This window comes from Protopterus annectens, chromosome 2.part0, assembly GCF_019279795.1.
Source record: "Protopterus annectens isolate FY-2018-M chromosome 2.part0, PAN1.0, whole genome shotgun sequence".
Classification (NCBI taxonomy): Eukaryota; Metazoa; Chordata; order Ceratodontiformes; family Protopteridae; genus Protopterus; species Protopterus annectens.
Genome location: NC_056728.1, coordinates 199,237,903 through 199,259,357, shown reverse-complemented (window position 1 = coordinate 199,259,357; position 21,455 = coordinate 199,237,903). Strand labels below are relative to the sequence as shown.

The following is a 21,455-nucleotide window of genomic DNA, read 5'->3' as shown; positions in this document are numbered from 1 at the left end:
TTTGTTGCTTTTTTGCTAGCCTCCTTGCAGTTTGCCTCCACTACCTCCCCACTCCCTCCTTTCCACCTCTTGTAAGCCTTATCATTTGCCGTAATTACCAGCCTCACATCCCTATGTAGCCAGATTAACATTTTTCTATTTTGCTTTTTTTCTCATCTTCACACCCTTGTCCATAGTTTTGAGTATTCATTTCTACCCATTCCCATCTGTCTTTTAGTCCCTCAGTTTGATCTCAATTTTCTAATGAATCCTTGACTGTTTCTGCCAGCACTGCTTAATCCTATTTCTAAAATCTCATACCATTGTCTTTGTATTTTTAACCCTTTCTCTGTACTGTAAACCATAGGGTAGCATGATCACTGTTGGCTAATGGTACCTTAATACAGACATACTGTAAATGACGCCCTCTGCATTGGGGTAGAACCATGTCCCGAATTTTATCCTTTCTGGTGCAATCCTGTACCAGTTGGTTGAACCCCTCATGGTGGAAGACCTCAGTCAGTTTATTTTATTTTATTTTACTTATCGATTGATTGATTTGTATATGTTTACCAGGGTAAGGCTCTGATCTCATTGGACCATTTGCAGGCACAAAGTTTCCGCTGCCACTCCACCTTACACCTAGACACTTTTTCACTGGGCATAGATACAGCTGTACAAATGGAATGGCATTCAATGGGGAGTAGGATGTACATGGAAGAGATAATAGGTGAACTGTACAAGGGAGAGGAAGGATGACCAAACAGAAGAGGGGGAAAAGAGGAAGGGGAAGGCATAGTAAAAGTGAAGGAATCAAGGGGGAGTATGCTAGGAACGCAGGAGGAGGAAGAAGGAGAGGGTGAAACAGATAGAAAGAAACTTTAGGAGAAAAAGTGTAGTGAAAAACTGAAGCTCGGGAGGTAGCAGGATGAAGGCACTAGGAAGATATTGCATAGAAAGTCCAGCAAACACCCTAAATCATGTAACAATGTAAGAAATCAAAACTTCATTTAAAAGGGCAGCAGTAGCAAAAGAGGGCACAGAATTTAATAATTGACAATGTTATAGATGCAGTCTGTAGGGCTCTCTAGTGGAAGTATATGCAGGCCCACAACTCTGAAACAATAATGTGGGACTTCAGATAAAATAAAGTAAATGTCAAAAGTCTTTGTGAGATGTTTAACTGATGAACATGTCTAAAATCAGGAGTGTTGCACCTCTAGCATTCTGCATACAGCCTTACGTTTCAGTCATTTTCTGAATATTCATGTAAAAAAGCATAAGCCAAACAAATGTAAATATCTTATGAGCAGTAAATTATATTTATAAAGGTACAAACAGCAATGTTTTCAGCAACATGTTTTACAGTGATAATAGCGCATTCATATTTGTTTTACATAGTATAATGTAATGCAAACAAACCTAAAATTGTATTTTCCTCTAATGTTTCAAAACCAGCTTTTATGTAACCTAAACATGTAACATTAGATCAATTTTGTTCACTTAGACTTGAACTTGTATATGACATCAAGAAACTCCTGAAACTGTTACAAGCAAGCAAAATCTGAGGGTAATGCTACTCAATGCTAGAAGTCTGAACCTCAAAATGCACTCACTCGAGGCACTCCTTAAAATGGAGAACACTGACATCTGTGCAGTGACAGAGACCTGGTTCAAAGCTCCAGAGAGCACCCCTGCATTACCAGGCTTCAATTCATACCACACCTTTCGGCCACCTAACCCAGAAAGAAGTACTAAAGGCGGAGGCGTTTCCATATTCATTAAGGATATCTGCACCTCCAGGCTAGTTGCACAGCATAATGCATCCGAGATTATCCAAGTGCAACTAACTCTGGGCAAGACCGCAATCCAAATTGTAGCTTGCTACAGACCCCCCACCATACCCCAAGATTCATACTCCTCATTTCATGATACACTGGAAAGTATTAGGGTACAACCCAACACCCTAATAATGGGCAATTTCAACTACCCCACCATTAACTGGGAAAACTACTCATGTACCAACGCTTTTGCTCAACGATTTCTAGAATTCATAAATTCCAACGTCTTGGATCAACTTATTCACACCCCCACCAGGGGCAGCAATATCCTAGACCTGGTCATTACCAACATGAGAAACCGGTGTTCCAAACCAGAGGTCAATTCCTCATTAGTCAGATCTGACCACAAGCTAATCAGCCTAGACATCCACATACCACTCCCACCCCCAATTAGGGAAACCATCATAAAAAACTTCTCCAAAGCCAACTTCACACTTCTTAAGACAGAAGTGGCAAACTTCATGACACCCATGCAGATGAACAATAGAGGTATGACTGCCGAATCCTACACAAATGCACTTTATAAGGACTTACACGAGTGCATGGATCATGCTATCCCTAATAGAACCAAGATGTTATCCTCCAAAAAAAGGAAGCCATTCTGGTGGTCCTCTGCCATAAACAAACTCTACAACAGAAGAAAGAAACTGTTGCAAAAAAGAGTAAAATCCCATGACTGGAGGAACTCCCTGGTCAACCTCAGCAAAAAGCTGAGATCCCTCATAAAATCCTCCAAAGCTAGTTACGAAAACAAAATTGCCACTGACTCTAAAGACAACCACAAAGCATTCTATAGCTATGTCAAGAATCTAAATGGGAACACTCAGATCTGCTCTGAGTTACAGCACAATGGCACTAAATATACAGAACCAACTGATATTGCCAACATCCTAGCAGATAGGTTCAGTGCTAACTTTATCCCCCTCTCACCACCTAGAGGGCCCATCTCTATACCGGAAGAATGCAAAGTTCCTATAATCACGGCTGCACAGGTAAAAAACACACTCTCCAAAGCCAAGAACACAGCATCCATGGGACCTGACAATATCCCAGGCTGCATTCTACATGAACTACAGAATGAACTGGCACCCTAGCTAAGTACCATGTTCAATCATAGCCTCACCTCAGGCTTTGTACCCACTGAATGGTGCACCGTGACGGTTATCCCACTCCACAAAGGGGGAGCCACGACGGACCCCGGGAACTACCGCCCCATTAGCCTGACGAGCCTGGTCTACAAGGCCATGGAACGTATCATCGTGGAACTCATAAACAAAGACATTGGTAATCTCCAAACTCTGGACCCTACCCAGTTTGGATTTGTAAAAGGCAGATCATGTCTCCTAAACCTGATTGCCTTCTTTGAAACAGTCACCAAAGCCATAGATGAGGGTAAAATGGTTCACACATCTTGTCTAGATCTCGCCAAGGTGAAGGCTTTCTACACCATCCCCCACTCTGGAATTATAGATAAGCTCACTAAACTAGGTATAAGTCCCTATGTCACAAGATGGGTTGCCAACTGGCTCACGGACAGAACCCACACTGTGAAAGTAGCGGATTCCAAATCCGACATCAGACCAGTGACAAGTGGAGTACCACAGGGTTCAGTCCTGAGTCCTCTCCTGTTTGGTATCTGTTTCTCTGAGGTGCAGGCCAACACAGAAGGTCTTTGGCTAATAAAGTTTGCAGATGACTGCAAACTAGGAGCCATAATCAAAAGTCCTAACGATGTGGACAAACTACAAAAGGCCTCACTGAGACAGATACCTGGTGTCAAAGCCATGGCCTGAAGCTCAATGCCAAAAAGTGTATTGTCATCCCCTTTGGTAAAAACTCTGTACCCATGAACTGCCACCTAGCTGGTAGTCTACTTAATGCCGAAAATGTGATGAGACCTTGGGACACAGGTGGACAATAGTCTCTCCTTTGATAATCACATCGCCACAGTGGTCAGGAAATCCTTCTACATGGCTCATCTCATCACAAAAGGATTCTCATCCAGAAAAAAAGAGGTCATTGTTCCCCTCTACTCATCACTCATTAGACCCATTATAGAATACAACGCCCCTTTTGGTATGTACCTCACAAGACATCTACAACAACTGGAAAGACCACAGAAATACCTCACAAAGAGGATTACTGGCCTCAAACAGATGCCCTATGCAGACCGTCTCAAAAAACTACAGCTTTACTCCATCGCGTATCGCCTACTCAGGGGCGATCTCTGCCTAACATACAAAGCTATGTCAGACCCAGAGCTGTTGGACATGCTCCACTTAAAGAAATTCCAATCCCTCCGAGCATGCTCTAGGGACCTAAACCTTGTCACCACAATAAACAGAACATGCTGGAGGGATATATTCCTGTCCCAGAGACTTCCCATACTCTGGAACAGACTACCTATCTATGTCAAACCGAGCTCCTCATTAGCACTCTTCAAGTAAAATCTTGATGATTGGATGGGAAATGGGAAATTCAGTCCGGGGATCACTTCTGTGGCTCTGCTTGACAGGGGCACAGGAAAATAATTTTCTTGGGTGGCAAAAGCCAGGGTACATTTTTTGGCTAGGCTTGTATGGGCCAGAGACTTCCCATACTCTGGAACAGACTACCTATCTATGTCAAACAGAGCTCCTCATTAGCACTCTTCAAGAAAAATCTTGATGATTGGATGGGAAATGGGAAATTCACTCTGGGGATCACTTCTGTGGCTCTGCTCGACAGGGGCACAGGAAAATAATTTTCTTGGGTGGCGAAAGCCAGGGTACATTTTGTGGCTAGGCTAGTACCTACCTATGAACCTTTCTGAGTGCTTGTTTCACATATTTATTTATTTATGTATTTATTAATTTAATTTTATTTTATTTTGCATTTGTTTATTGGGAGTGTCCAACTGAGCTAAAGCCCTTTTTCCTGAGGAGAAAAGCCCCAAATAGTACAAACAGTTTTATATAACATACAATACCAAGGTAATTTAATAAACACATGCAGTAGTCACTAAAGTTTACAAGTCTAAAGTCAAAAAGGAGATAACAGCAGTACTGTGATATAAGTAAGGATACATATGCATAGGAAGTTGCATAAAAAGCATGGGGCATTGCTGTTTAGACTAGGTGTTATGTAATACATGAACAGTACCAGTAACTCAAAAGGTATTTGTAGGTAAAGAAATAAAGTAAGACAGTCTGGAGGTAGTTAGAAGAGAAAGGAATAGAGTAAGTTGGGAAAGGAGAGAGGGTGATTATGGGGGAGGGGGGATAAGGAAGAAGAAGATAGTTGGTTACTTTGTAAGATGAATGTGATCAGGGAGGGTGAGAACAGTGGCAGGTCCAATGACTTTTAAAGTACTCTTTGGTGACTGATTTAAATTGTTTAGGGTGTGTGAGGGTTCTGTTTTCAAGTGGGAGTTTGTTCCATCCAGTAGAGGGGTGGTAGCTATATATGTTGCACCCAGTTTTTGACTTGGGTGTGAGATATTTAATAGATCTTGGTTTGAGCTCTGGAGATGTCTTGTAGGGGAATAGTGGGAGATGAGGGAGGACAGAGCTGGACAGTAAACTGGCTGATACAGAATGGAGTGTGTGATTTGGAGCTGAGATTGGACAAGCAGCTGAAGTAGTTCAAGCCAGTTTAGGTATTTTACGGAGAGACAGTGGTGGGATTTATATGTTTGTTGAGCTATGAATGTAGCTGGCTTGTGATAAGTTGACTCAAGCTTAGTAAGTAGAGAGAAGTTGAGATTTGTGAGTATTTGGGAAGAATATGTTAAGCAAACTAGAGGGCAAGCATGTGTAAGAGTAATCCTAGCTTCAGTGGTGAGAAATGCTTTATTTCTGTACAGGAGTCCTAGCTTCTGATGGGGTTTTCTGATACAATTATTTATGTGCAAGTCAAATTTGAGCTGATCATCAATGGGAACGCTGAGGAGTTTTGTGCTGGATTAGAATTCAGTAGGGATATTGTTTAGGGACATTATGGAGAAAGAAGATTTGATGTGGTTAACTGTTCTGGGGAGAAAGAGTGGCAATTTTGTTTTTTAGGGTTGAGGATGAGCTGGTTATTGGAGAGCCATGTCTCGACTGAGTTAAAGGATGACTGGGTAGTTGATAGGAGTTCAGAGGGTGAGTTGGCAATGGTGATGACTGTAGAGTCGTCAGCGTACTGGATGATGGTTGACCGAGTAAGTTAGTGACGATATTAAAAAGTAGTGGACCTAGAGTGGATCCTTGGGAAACACAGATTCTTACTGGAAGGGGAGTAGATAGTGCAGAGTGCCATCTCACCGATTGCAGTCTGACAGTGAGATAGCTAGAGAACCATGGAACTGTATTTACAGATCTATGCCAATGTTTGCTTATTTGTATAATGAATGTTATCCAGCACGTAAAAATCTACTGCCAATCATTAGCGGACCGGAATTCCGCTGTGGCGACCCCTAACAGCCGAAAGACACAAAAAACAAACATAAATAACAATGAATATCTCTGAAGATGTACAATTTAACAGTGCAAATATGACAGTTTTCTTCAACATCATCTAAGGTGTCACTTGATGCCATGGAATGCTTCTAAATCACTTGATTTTGGAAATATTAATGTACATATGGAACTATTGCATGTACCTTTTCTTTAATTTCTCCAAGTCTTTTGGGTTTTTAGTACCATGATGGGAATTGACCCCATTCCTAATTCAAACTATTGTTTCAGTCTTGATGTTAGCCAAAAGTGTTCTTCACAGTGCCTGCAGTATGCCCAGAATTGACAACTCCTGCAGTTCGTATAGAGTTACATGTATCGGTAGCATATCTAAATAAGACTGTAAATTATTTTTAGTAAGACCCATTGCTCCTGTTACTATTGGAACTGTCTGTGTATTCTTCTTTCACACTGCCATTGTTTCTGCTTGCAGTTCCTGGTATTTTATGACTGTTTCTCTCTGTGCACAAGACTGTAATCACTGGGAGAAGCAATTTCAATGATCAGTGCTACTTTTGTATTCTTTTCATGGACTGCTATATCTGGTTTTCTCACATCTATTTTGAACTGTTGGTAATGGGTGATCCCATATGATATAAACTTCATCATTTACTATAATACTTTCTGGCTCATATTTCCAATGCGTATAAGCTACTTCAATATTGTAATGTTTGCACAATCCCCAATGCAGATTATCATGCCATTCAGTATACGGGCCCTCTGCCATTAGTGTGTTACACCCAGCAAAAAGGTATGCAACTTTTTTCAGTTCATTTTTAAAGAACCTGCATTTGTCTGTTTCCCTTGTATATTCAATGGACCTTGTAAACAAATGTGTATGTAGCCCACTATCCTGGCCCACCAGTATTAACCTTTTGTCTTTTGGTTTAAATTTACCTCTCCTTAAACTTTAATTCCTGCATCAGATCCTGATCGACATGAGGTTGTTCCAAGAGTTTTTTGTACTTGCAACTAAATGTATGCCTTTTCCACATTTCTTGACTACTCATCTGATCCTTCTCCTAATATTCCTGCTTTTGTTTTTTGACCTTCATTTGCTGCCCAATTTTTGTCTACTTTTGGTTTAGTTTCCATTCCCACTTGACATCGATATGCTTCTGCTAAACTCAGCAGGGAAGTCATCTTAGACTTATTTTCCTAATGTTTCAAAACTTTCACTACATATAGATCTTTTGAGGACAGCAGATATGTATGCATCCTATGATTTCAGATCTATACATGTAATCAGTTTTGAAGAGGTCCATACCTCTTTCAGAACGGGGAATGTATCATCTTGGTATACACGGATTTTTATATATCATTTGATAATTGTGAAGCATTTTTCTTGTTTTCCTGTCCATCTGATCCAGTACTTTTTGGGGCCAGTCAGTTACCCCAAAACTGTACGTTAGAACAGAAAAAGCATATTGGTTTATAGCTTGGACTTTGTTCTTAGATGACAGGGCTGTTTTCAGTATTAATTTTAATCTTCTAAAATATTCCTTACTGAGTTTTATTCTCATTTGTTCATGTTTTATCATCAATCCTTCATCAACTTCAAAGTATTTATACACTCCCTCCTGCTCAAGTTCTTTTATATCACATTCCTTTTCCAGACTTATATTTTCTTGATGCTGCAGATGTCCTTCAAGAATGCAACTGCAGTCATAACATATGGGTTGTCCTGCCTCAGGCAGCCCTCGGTCGGCCGAATTCCAAAGTCTGGGTCCGACGTCGGCTGATGTCGCATTTCTCTCCGACGTCAGAGCGGCTGGAGTATATAAGCATCAACCGACGCCATTTTCTTCAGTCTTTCTTGCCACGCGGTGCCCGAAGCAGAAGCAGTTCGCAAGTGCCGGTCGGTCAGCTCCTGTATTCTTCGAATCCGAAGTCATCAAAAAAGCTAAGTACCCCGTTGGGGACCTTTTCTTGCCTCAGCCGATGTCAGAAATTACTGAAAAAGTTAACAATTGTCTGTCTTGTGGTAAACAAATACCTCATAAGGATTTCCACTCTTACTGTCTTCCTTGCCTTGGCCCAGACTACGACGTCTCGGCCTGTGTCGCCTGTGCTCGCTTCAATAAGCGCACTCTCAGGCGCCGGGCGGAGTTTGCTCAAGACTTTTTCGGCGATAAATTTGCTTATACAATGCCGTCGGAACTTCCGACATCGCAGACTCCTAAGAAACGAAAAGACCGGGACCGACATCCTCGGCCCGCGTCTTCCACCGACTCCACGCCAAAACCTACCGCGAGTGCTCCGGTTCCCCCTGAGACAGTTATTTCACCGCTCCGAACCGAAGACACCGCATTACTGATACCTCCGATACCGGAGGCCACACCGACGCCAGTTATAGATTTTCCTCCAGATACTGAAACCGAGGAAATGCCCGAGAACATTGCTGTAGATAAGGTCACTCCTGCACGTGGAGCTGCTAGGCCTCCTATGGCCATGTCTATTAAGGCCTACACACGTGCTAAGGCAGCCAGCAAGACCAAGCACCTTACTGCTAAAGCCTTACCTCAGCCTACTCCTGAAACACAAATCATGACTATGGCCGCAGACTTAATTTCCATGATTAGAGGTTCACAGGCCCATCCTGAGAGAGGATCCCAGCCTCCTTCTGATAAGAGGCCCCGGGTTGAACCCTCTGACCCTATCCCTTCAGATGAAGATTCTGCGGACTCTGTTCACTCCGATGGCCAGGAAGAGCTCTTCCAGACCTATGAGGACTCTGATGCAGAGGATTCCATCCCCTCGGCCTCCCCTCCTGAGGATATTTCTTTTGGGGAAGTTCTGCATACCATGAGGGAACATTTTAAGTGGCAAGGCCAGGAATATTCTGATTCCAGAAAGCGCCTTCGAACCTTCCTTAAAAAGCCCCAACACAGGCCCCTGGCTATACCTCCTGTGCTTGATGTTTTGGATGACCTATACTCTGACTCCAGTGTTACCCCGGATACTCTTCCTCCTGCTCCAGCCAAGCCAGACAGATACTATAGGGTCCCAGAAACACATTCTCATTTCTTTAGGGCCCATGCTGTTGATTTAGAAACTATTTCTCAGGGACCTAAAGGGGTTTCAGCATCCACCTCCAAAAATCCTTTGCCTTCCAACAGGGAAGCTAGGTCATTAGAGAGATGGGGGAAAAAGGTCTACACCTCCACTACTTTATCTATGAGAGCTCTGAATTGCCTCTTTCATATGTTTCAATATCAGGATTACCTGTTAGATGATTTACAGAAAACATTGGCCTCTCCTGAACCTTTAGACAGGAAGTCTTTGCAGGAAGCTGTACATAATTCTCAGCAAGTCAGCAATCACTTTCTGCAGTGTGGATATGATGCATTGGAAGCTTCATGTAGGGCAGCTATGACAGGGGCGGTCATTCGTAGACATGCATGGTTAAAAGAACAACCTCTACCAGATCATGTTAAGGCAAAACTCCTTGATGCACCCTTGGAAAAGAACAGGCTTTTTGGTGCTAATGCTAAAGATGTGTTGGTCCATCGAGGAAAAAGCAAAATCAGTTCAGACGGTCAAAGATTTCCTCCAGGTTCAGCCACCCAGATTCAGCAGGAATTGGCCTTCTAAAAACTGGTCCTTTCCTAATCCTGAAAGATTTCAAAGGGGTAAAAACAGGCGTGGCCGAGGAAGAGGACAATACAGAGGTTCTTACAGGGGACGACAATGGCAACCAACAAACCAAAGAAGTGACACAAGGGTCTCCCCTGCCCCACAGGGACAATCTCAATGACTTTCCTCTACTTCCACTGACCAAGGAGCAAATAGAAGCACCCTTGGGCGGAAAATTATCTCTGTTTTCAGACAATTGGCACAGATTGACAAAGGACAAATGGATTTTGGACATTATAGACCAAGGTTACAGGTTCCACTTTCATACCTTACCAAGAAAACAAGGCATTCCAAACCTACCACAAAACCAGAGGGCAGAAGCTATCAAGCAAATTTCTCTGCTTGCTCAGATCAAAGCAATAGAAAGAGTTTCACAACAAGAACAAGGCCAGGGGTTTTACTCAAGACTGTTCCTTGTTCCAAGAAAAGAAACTCAATGGAGACCAATACTGGATTTGTCTGCATTAACCACTTTTCTCATAGTACCAAAGTTCAAAATGCTGACTCTACAGCAACTCCTTCCCATGCTGGGCAAGGGGTCTTGGCTGATTACTCTGGACCTCAAGGAGGCATACCTGCATGTCCCTATCAGACACAGCTGCAGAAGATACCTCAGATTTCTTGCAGGGCCAGAGCATTATCAATTCTCAGCATTGCCATTTGGCTTATCTACTGCGCCCAGAGTATTCACAAAATGCCTGGCTTCAGTAATTGCTCATTGCAGGCTCCAGGGGATCCAAATTTACCTGTACCTGGGCGACTGCCTCATACAAGCGGACGACAAATTGATTTTGACAAAAAACTTGAACTATGTCATACAATTGCTACAAGCTCTGGGATACACAGTCAACTTCCAAAAGTCAAGACTTCAGCCATCCCAGCAAATAACCTTCTTAGGAGCCAATCTAGACACAGCCTCTCAAATGGCTTACCTGACAGAAGACAAGCAAGAGAAGTTAACTTATTATTTCAAAGGTTTGGCAAAACTCACCCAGATGACTGCAAGGAGATTCCTACAGGCCCTGGGTTACATGGCATCCTGCATTCTCCTGGTTCCATTAGCAAGACTACACATGAGAAAGCTTCAATGGTACCTAAAAGCCTATGGTCTCAGCACAGCAACAACCTAGAGACAACCATACCGCTCATTCCATGCCTACAAAAGGAATTCCTATGGTGGGCCTCGGTAAGCCAGGCAAACACAGGTATGTCATTCAAAAAACCTCAGATAACACAGACCATGACCACAGATGCCTCAGACCTTGGATGGGGGGCGCACATGGAGGGTAGATGTATACAAGGACAATGGTCTCCAAAGGAAACACATCTGCATATAAACCAAAAGGAAATGCTGGCAGTAATGCATGCCATCGAGGCCTTTCGACAACAACTTCAGCAAGGCCATCTACTGATACGGACAGACGATACCACTGTGATGTGGTACATAAACAAGCAAGGGGGCACCCATTCTTACCCCCTTTGCAGACTGACAATGAATCTTTGGGAAAAATCACTGAGCCTAAACATACAGTTGCAATCCCAGTTTGTTCCAGGCAAAGACAATGTGCTGGCGGACAGCCTAAGCAGGAATTTCATAGATCCACACGAGTGGAGGTTACATCCGAAAATCTTCACACAACTCACCTCGACATGGGGCAGGCCAGAAGTAGACCTATTTGCCTCCCACCTCAACCATCATCTACAAAAATTCTGTTCAAGGACATATCATCCACAAGCTTGGAAAATAGATGCTCTTTCATTCAACTGGAACTTCCTAAAATCTATGCATTCCCACCTCTGCCACTGATGACCACAGTATTACTAAAGATCAAAGCAGAGAGGCCCAAGGGGATCCTAATAGCTCCAGACTGGCCAAGACAACACTGGTACCCACTACTACGGAGCATATGTCACAACAAAAAGTGGGCCCTTCCCCAATGGTCCCTACTTTTGACTCAACACAACTTCAAAACAGTGCATCCAAACCTTCAGACGCTGCAGCTAACAGCCTGGGAGATCCCATGAATAACCTCAATCTATCTCTCTCCAAGGAAGTTCAGCGGATATTAACAGAAGCTCAAGACCATCCACCAGAAAGGTTTACTTAGCAAAATGGAAGAGATTCAGCATTTGGAATACCAGCAAGGGACATGATGCATCATTATTGAACATCCCACTCATCCTGGAATATTTGGCAGATATGCTACAGAATGGACTCTCATATTCTTCCATAAAGATACATGCTTCAGCTATTTCAGCTAGATATAACACTGATCCGCCTGTGTTTTCACATCCTTTGTTAAGGCAATTCCTCAGGGGAATCAAGAACATTAAGCCACCAAGAAAGGCTCCAGTGCCAGCTTGGGACCTCAACTTTGTCCTAGAAAAACTGACTCTACCCCCCTTTGAGCCAGCAGCTTCAGTGGACTTACAATTTCTCTCATGGAAGACAGCTTTCCTGTTGGCAATTACCTCAGCAAGAAGGGTTTCGGAACTACAGGCCCTAATGGCAGTACCACCGTTCATAATCTTTCACAGAGACAGGGTCTCCTTAAGAACCAACCCTACTTTTATGCCAAAGGTGGTATCTAGGGTTTCTTTAAATCAAGCTATTCACCTGCCTACTTTCTTCCCCAATCCTGAGAGCAAAGGGGAAAGACTGTTGCATACCTTGGACATTCACAGACAACTTCGCTACTACCTGGACAGAACCAAGACCAGTAGGAAGTCTGATCAGCTTTTTGTAGCTTACGCCCGTGGAGTACAAGGAAAAGCAATTTCCAAACAGACTATTTCAAAATGGATTGGACATTGCATCAGATTTTGTTATTCCTTCCATGGGAAGAATGTTCCAGCTAATGTCAGACCACACTCCACCAGAGCTACAGCCACCTCTACAGCATTCTTAAGAGGGGTGCCTACAAAAGACATTCTAGAAGCTGCTACATGGAGCTCCGTGCATACATTCTCCAAACACTACAATCTCCCTTTATACTCCAGATCCAGAGCAGGCTTTGCTTCGGCAGTCCTGCAGGGTTTGATTGCCACACCATTTCTTTCCTAGAGCATTCCTCCTCCCCCAGCTAAGCTATGGTATTCAACCCATATGTTATGACTGCAGTTGCATTCTTGAAGGACATAGTACAGTTTTGTACCTACCATAAATGTAGATGTCCGATAGATATGCAACTGCAGTCGGGTTTTCCCTCCCTCCATACCTCTCTATGCCTTGGGTCCACTCCTATCCCAGTTTCTCTTAGCTGGGGATATCTGTTATGGTGTATCTGTTTATTGCTTACTTATTTGTCTGGAATCCTGTTTTTGTCTTCCAATTTGATTACAGCCTTCCTTGGAGGGCACCTGGCATCTGGGGCAAGAAACACTGAAGAAAATGGCGTCGGCTGATGCTTATATACCCAGCCGCTCTGACGTCGGAGAGAAATGCGACATCAGCCGATGTCGGACCCAGACTTTGGAATCCGGCTGACCGAGGGCTGCCTGAGGCAGGACAACCCATATGTTATGACTGCAGTTGCATATCTGTCGGACATCTACATTTATGGTAGGTACAAAACTGTACTTTTTCCTGCTTTAAATGTTGCTTTTGCACATTTATCAAGACCAAATGACATTCTTATATCATCTGAGAAAGTTTTAACCAGTTGCAGTTGTGCGTTCTGCTTCTCATCTGATGACCTATGCAGTTTTAAATAGTCCACAAAAAGAAGGTGAGACATTTTTACACTTGGTTGTTTTCTCGAGTCAGATTGTAACCATGACTTGATCTATTAAGTAAACAGCTTAGTGGGTTAAGGGCAAGTCATAAGAGCAGTGGTAACAGCGAGTCACCCTAGAATAGCCCAATTTGAATTTTTATCCCTAGGATAATAATTTGTCCTTCAGCATTGCTTAGCTGCAAAATGGTTTGCCACTATTTCATGTCACTGTAGTATTGTTGATCAATATAGGGTGTATCTATACATATGTAAGCACTCCTTTATCTATGAATGTGGGATGCTGTCAATGTCAAATGCTTTTTTGTAATCTCTCCCTGCCTTACTTTGATTCTTCCCCTTTTTACAATTCTCTGTTAACAAAAAATTATCCTTATTCCATATCACTTTCTTTTGTTACCCTTTTGTTCTGTTGCATGATTGAGGTTTCTTCTAAGTGACTATAAAATCTGTTGGCATCAATTCTAATATATCGTTTATACCTTGTCTGAAGGCAGGTTATTAGTCTATAGTTTTTAGGCTAACTTGCAAGTTCAGTCTTAAATAGGAGTATTGTTTTGCCTGTTGTTAACCAGGTTGGTGTCTGTTCTGGATGCGCATATAAGTATTTCTTACTCTCACCAATATCTTTGTGTTAAAATGTTAATACTTTTAGCCAGAAGGTAGGTACTACATTTGTGCCTAGGGTTTTCCATTTAGGAGCTTTTCTTAATGCTGTTTCAATTTCTCTGTCTGTTACCTCATCTCATTTCATTTCGCATTTGAACTTCTTACTGTTTATTTTACTTCTTCTGTCCATTCAGCATCTTTGTTATATTCCATGTGGTTTTCATACATATTTCTCCAAAATGTTGGTGGTGCTTCTATTCCTTTTGCTTTGTTTCTCAATTCTGTATAAAACTTTTTTGGGTCATCAATGAACTGCTTACTCTGTACATTTCCTTTATATTTATCTGTATATCTTCTAAGCAGTTCTGCCTGTACTATTTTTAGTTTATGATTTGCAATGGTGTACGATGGATCCTGGTATGTTCTGATACTGCATGCTGCTTTTATTACATCTGTCTTTGTAAGAATTTTTATTTATTTTTATTTATTATTTATTTTATTTTATTTTACATTTGTTGACCGGGAGAGTCCAACTGGATTACAAGTCCATTTTCAGTGGAGGCCCGTGGAGAAAAGCTCCAAGAGAACAGTTTTTTACAAAACATAGTTTTAAGGACAGACATTTGACGTACAATTTCCATAGAAGAGACTCTGACATACGTATTAACTAACAGGATACATTTGTTCTCTACAATATAATATTACATTTTAGAAGATATTCCTAAGTTTAGGATTCCTGTGATAGATTTACTTAATTGTTGTTGATCTGTTCCCTCTACTGTAATTTACTTACTTGTTGTTGATCTGTTCCCTCTACTATAATCTTCTAACAGTGACACTTCTTGCCTTAATTGCTTTATGGTTTTCTCTATTCATCCTGGTCTGTTCTGATACTGCACATTGCATTTATTACATCTACCTTTCTAAGTATTTATGTTGATTTGTTCCCTCTTCTATACTCTTCTAACAGTGACATCTCTTGTCTTAATTGCTTTACATGTTTCTCTATTCGCTGTTTCCATGTTGGCATTTGATTTCTTCCTTTCCTTTCCCTTATTGCCGTGTGTTTGTGTGGTAAGACTTTAACAGTTATTAATTTAGTTGCACAGTAATATATCCTTTTTACTTCTGTTATATCACTTGAATTTCTGTTAATTACTGGGTTCATCTGTTTTATCAGACTTCTAATATTTTGGGTTTTATTGACTTTCTGTAATCTAGTTTCTTTCATTGATCTGAATATGTCTATCTCTATTAAATCAAGCAACTCTTCCCTTAGATCACTTCTAAACTGAGGGTACATTCTCAGTTCTGTTTCCCCTGTGGGCATTCTACAGAAAGTTCCAGAACATCTTCCTCTGACAGAAAGTCTCTTCAGCTGCATCCTGCATCATCCATTGATCTTTCATATGAGAACTCACTGGCCTATTACTCCACAGCATTGACTGCATCAGAGTTGTCAATGTTTCCCGCTCCTTCCCTTGCTGAGCAACTCCAACTAAACTTTATTTTAATAGTTTCCTATTTAATATTCTGACTGTTGATGTGAAATTGTTCGATCTCGCCGTTTGTTCTTACACACGGGTTCAGAGCCGATCATCGGCTCAGAGTCGGCTGCATCACAAGCTCTGCATCTAAGAGAAGCTCGAGGCACAGTCTATATCCCATGATCCTCCTCTGCTATCCCTCAGATCTAGTTTGCCGCTGCAACAGATCGTGTCGAGGAGAGCTCGGGCCAGTAAAAGCTTTTTGTATTTTCACTATATTTCGAGATTTAGAGCTCTTTAAAGCTAGTTATCTTAGTTAATAATTAATAATAGATGCGTGTGTATGTTTATTCATAGGGGCTTCCCTTTTATATATTTACATAGTTAGTGTTTCAACTTTCGGCTGAGGCCTATTTAGTCCTGTCAGGGCTCTGACAGCAGTAAACAAAAATTTAGTTCTAGATTGTATATCTATACTTGTAGTTCACACTTTAGTATTTAGTCTTGTGTGCAGTGTTTGTTTATACATATATATTATATACTTATATAATTGTTGGTTTCTTATATATACATACCTATTTACATATAGATAGATAGTGCTTAATATTTGACTGTGTTGTTAGAGTATTTTTTTCCCTATTTTTACAAGTTATTGGTCAAGTTAGTTACTTGTTTTAGACATGGCAGAGAAAGCCAAGTCTGGATTCAAAAGATGTCAGTGTGGACAGAAAATGTCCATCACAGACAATCATGCTTCCTGCATCTACTGTCTTGGCCCTCTCCACCTGCAGGAGGACTGTTCTATTTGTCACTCCTTCAGTGGAAGGGTCATGATAGAAAGGCGCAGGAAGTTAATCGAAAGGGGCTTGCTAAAGCCAGACTTTCAAGAAGCCTTGGAGAAGGCTGATCAGGTGTCGAAGTCTTCGAAGGGGTCGAAGTCTTCTAAGGTATCGGAGCCCAGGTCATCAGCTCCGAGCACCTCTACTAAGGTTCGGTCGCCAACTCCACAGACCTCGAGGCTGAGCATCGAGCGATTACCTCTGATCGAGGCCCAGGTCTTGGAGCCGGTGTTGGAGGTGCCTCCATCCTCAATCCTTCGTTCGGTGGCATCTTCGGCCCCTTTGACCCGTTCTTCCAGGCCATTATCTGACACTGACGTGGATCGAGTGGTACAGAAGCTCATGGAGAACACGGCTCTTTCCAAACTCATTGCAGTTTCATCCCAATTGGTATCGAAACTTGAAGCCCTCCATGTGTCTCCGGCAGATCCTCCTTCGAGACCCATCGAGTCCTCAGAGCCAGGAGAAGAGGAACTGATGATTGTTAAGCCCTCGGTGCCGAAGCCTTCCTTAGTGCGATCGGCACCACTGACCTCCACTCCCTCAGAGCCCATCGAGGAGTCGCGGAGCCGACGGTCTCTCCTCGGTTCTGGGGCGGAGAGTCGAACCGAACTTTTGGTTCCGACTCTTCCCCTCTGAGCCTCGGCACAGATTAGCTCAGCTCCGTCCTCGGGGTCGGAGCCTGTGGTCCCGGTTTCGGGGAAACTACCGTGCTCTTCGGATCCGGTGGGGTCCTCGGCCCGGGGCTCCGATGCCTTCGACGTCATGAGGAAGGTCTTGTCTGAAAAGACATTTACTTCATCGGAGTTGTCTTCTACTTACCCCAAAGGGCCATGTTCTGTTTCTGTACCCGCGATCCCTGCCAAGCGTAGAGACCCAATGCCTCAGTCAGCCCCAGAGGGTGTCCCCTGTTCCTCGGAAGCTTCACCAGATGGCTCCCTCTGATGAAGTCCCGAGGAAGAAATTGTGCAGGAGGAGGCACATTGATTCCCCACAGGAATCATTGACATCGGACACCGATTTGGATGAGTCAGAGGGGTCCCCACGGTCCCCCTCTGAGGATGTCTCATTTGCTGACATCCTGGCGATCTTGAAGCAGAGGGGTGATTGGCAGACTCTCGCCCCCACTGAGGATGAATCGGTGTTGCTGAAGGCATTTGGGGCTCAACCTTCTACCTCCTGGGTGACCTCGCCCTTCGATGAGTTAATGGACCTAATAGCTCGAAGGGCATGGGAGACTCCAGATTCAGTGGAACCAGTCCCTCGGAGGCTGAATAAATATATCACTGCCCCCCAGGACAAGACTTATCTTACTAAAGGAGTCCCAGTTGATGCTATGGTGGTAGTGGCAGCCACGAAGAAGGAAATGTCCGAGGCATCTTCCTCTGTCCATCCTCCTAACAAGGATTCTAGGACTATGGACAGGTATGGGAAGCGCGTTTTCAGTTCAGCGACTTTTTCCATGCGTTCGCTGAACTACCGTACGCACTTTACACGACTTCAGAGAGATCTCCTTAAGGAGCTTGGAGATACTCTCCAGGGTAACACAGATGCTGCTGTCTCGGAAAAGGTAACTTCGATAGTAAACTCGTCCATGAGGCTCATTTCATATGCGGCCGAAGGTTCGAGTAGGGCTGCAGCTTCAGCGATAGCTCTGCGGAGACAATCCTGGATGCGCCTGTGCTCCTTTGCGGAAGCCTTCAAGTCTTCCTTTACCAATGCCCCTTTTGATGGTGCCACCCTGTTTGGACCCAAAGTAAAGGAGACTCTCACTCGGTGTGAGCAAGAAGGTAAGACCCTGTCTGCCGTAGGGGTCAGTTTTTCCGCCCCGACCAGACCATACCCCAAAGGGCAAAGAGCAGAAAAATGTGGTTCCAAAAGACTCTGGGATCTTTCCAGTCCACACAGAGTGATGCCCCCTCCAGAGGCAGAGGAGGGGGGAGAAATGGAAGACGCCGCCCAGGCAGCAGAGGGGGTCCGCAGAACCAGGGCGACAGGGATAGCGTCCCTGGGAAACCCTTCCATCACTCCTGAGTGGAGGCCTGACTGTCCTGCTCTGGAGGCAGTCGGGGGTCGCTTGGCTTTATACCCAGAGGCCTGGCTAAATTTCACTTCAGATTCTTGGGTAAAAAGCATAATAACCAGAGGATACAACATCCCATTTATAACCATTTCCCCCGATCAAAAGAGATTTCTAGATGTTCCACCCAATCTGCGAGATCAAGCAGCCATAGAAATAAGCAAGCTGCTCGAAAAAAGAGTCATCCAACCAGTCCCGGCGGACCGGATAGGATCTGGAACTTACTCAAGGTTCTTTTTAGTTCCAAAGAAAATAGGGGACTGGAGGCCAATACTGGACCTCAGCAAACTCAACACCTTCGTAAGGAAGGAAAAATTCCGGATGGTCACGCTACAATCGATCCTTCCCTTCCTGCAGAAGGGCAATTGGATGTGCTCTATAGATCTCAGGGACGCGTGCTACCACATCAAAATAGCCAGAGCGTCCAGAGATCACCTGCGCTTCCGGCTGGGAGCCAGTCATTTCCAATTTCGAGCTCTGCCCTTTGGTCTCACCTCAGCCCCCAGGGTGTTCACCAAATGCATGGCAGTAGTGGCATCTCACCTGAGGCGACTAGGATTCTGGGTGTTTCCTCACCGCCACCACCAAGCATCGTCTTGTACAAGCCAGGGACTACACAATCAACCTTTGTTCCTGTTTAGGAATCTCAGTCATCTTCAAAAAATCTGCCTTATCGCCCTCGCAGCATGTCTCATTCATAGGGGCAGATTTAGATACTACTACAGCTCTGAAGCTTCCCCAGATAAGAGTGCCAGCCCTCAGGGATCAGGTCTCTATTCTTCTTCGGAACAAGAAAATTTCTGCTGCGCAAGTGCTGAAAGCCCTGGGCATGATGGCAGCTACCCTTATTGCTGTTCCTCTGGGCAGGATGCACATGAGGGTCCTCCAGTGGCTGCTCTTCACACAGTGGTTGTTCCAACAACTTCCTTTGTCACACGACATCTTGATCACAGAATTTTGCAAACGAGATCTTCGGTGGTGGTTGAACAGCCAAGATCTAACGATAGGTCGCCCATTTGTACTACCCAGCCCTACAGCCACAATAACCACGGACGCTTCCCTGATGGGGTGGGGGGACTTTTTCAGGGGAGAACGGTCCATGGAGAATGGTCCAAGATGGAGTACAATCTGCACATCAGTGTCTTGGAGTTGAGAGCAGTGTTTCTAGCATTGCAACACTTTCATGAATCCCTACCTCTAGGAACAGTGGCAGTTCAGACAGACAATATGTCAGTGGTCTGGTACATAAACAAACGGGGTGGAAACAGGTCTTACCCATTATGCAGAGAGGCCCTGCGAATTTGGCAATGGGCTGCATCCACAGGTCGCTTTCTGATAGCAACGCACATCCCGGGGTCACCCAACGTCATCGCGGACAGGTTGAGCAGAGCCATCCTGTTGCCACACGAGTGGTCCCTCAAAAATCAAGCGGCGGAGAGGATTTTCCGCAGACGGGGCCAGCCTTGCTGCAATCTTTTTGCATCCCCCTTAAATGCCAAATGCAGAAGCTACTTTGCCCTACTTCCCCCTCTGGGGTGCCCCCAGGGACGCACTGGTGCACGATTGGCCCCCGGGTCTCCTATATGCATTTCCTCCTGTTCCGTTGATACCCAAATTCCTACAGAAAGCCAGGAGTCTGGAAAGGACGATCATTCTAATAGCACCATTCTGACCTCGACAGATCTGGTTTCCCTTTCTTCGAACCCACCAGATGGAGGAACCATGGATTCTGGACCCAGTGCCAGACCTATTGACTCACTCGTCGGGAGTTCCTCACCCATCTCTTCAGTCCCTCAAACTGACAGCTTGGCTGCTCCGCTTCCCAATTTAGCCAGGTCGGATGATTTGTCCCTAGCAGTACAGCACATTCTAGTTTCTTCCCACAAAGCTTCCACCAGGAAACTATACAGGAGCAAATGGAAACGTTTTGCGTGTTGGGCATCAGGGCAAGGTATAGATCCCTTGGTGGCCCCGATACACAAAATATTGGAATTTTTATCTGCACTCTTTCAAGAAGGGGCCTCTACATCCACGATAAGAGTAAAGTTAGCTGCCATATCTAACTTTCATGTAGGTGAAGGGGGCTCTACAGTTATGTCCCACAGACTTTGTAGAGCTTTCATGAAGGGTACCTTTCACCTCGGTCCACCCATTCGGGATCTGGTTTTTCCATGGAACTTGAATTTGATGTTATCCCAACTTATGTTACCACCCTTCGAACCAACTTTAACGTGTCCACTTAAGTATTTGTCTTGGAAGACTCTTTTTCTTATTGCTGTCACTTCAGCTCGTAGAATATCAGAGCTACAGGCCTTGTTCGTTAGGCCACCATACATGGTTTTCCATCCAGACAGAGTCTCCTTGCGTACTAATCCGTCATTCCTCCCGAAGGTATGTTCTGTGCTTAATATCAATCAATCTATAGAGCTTCCCACGTTCTTCAAAAACCATTCGAACAAGTTGGAATATATGCTGCACGAATTGGATGTACATAGGCAGCTGAGATTTAATCTGGACAGAACAAAGGATCGCAGGAAATTGGATCAACTGTTTGTCTCATTCGCAGATAATAAGAAGGGCATGGCAGTAACAAAATGCATGTTATCCAAATGGCTTTCGGACTGCATAAATTTTGTCTATTTAGCTTCAAAACAACCACTTCCATTCAAGCCTAAGGCTGATTCTACTAGGGCCGTTTCTACTTTTCTAGCCCATGCCGCTCCTCTATCGTTGGATACTATTTGTGCGGCGGCGACATGGGCTAAGCCTCAT

The 21,455-nt window shown here is 43.8% G+C and overlaps 1 protein-coding gene across 4 annotated transcripts in view; it reads left to right on the top strand.

Annotated features, from left to right (window-relative positions):
• Window positions 1-21,455, top strand: part of BIN1 (bridging integrator 1) — a 2,421,789-nt gene that overhangs the window by 1,140,487 nt on the left and 1,259,847 nt on the right. The window lies entirely within an intron of this gene.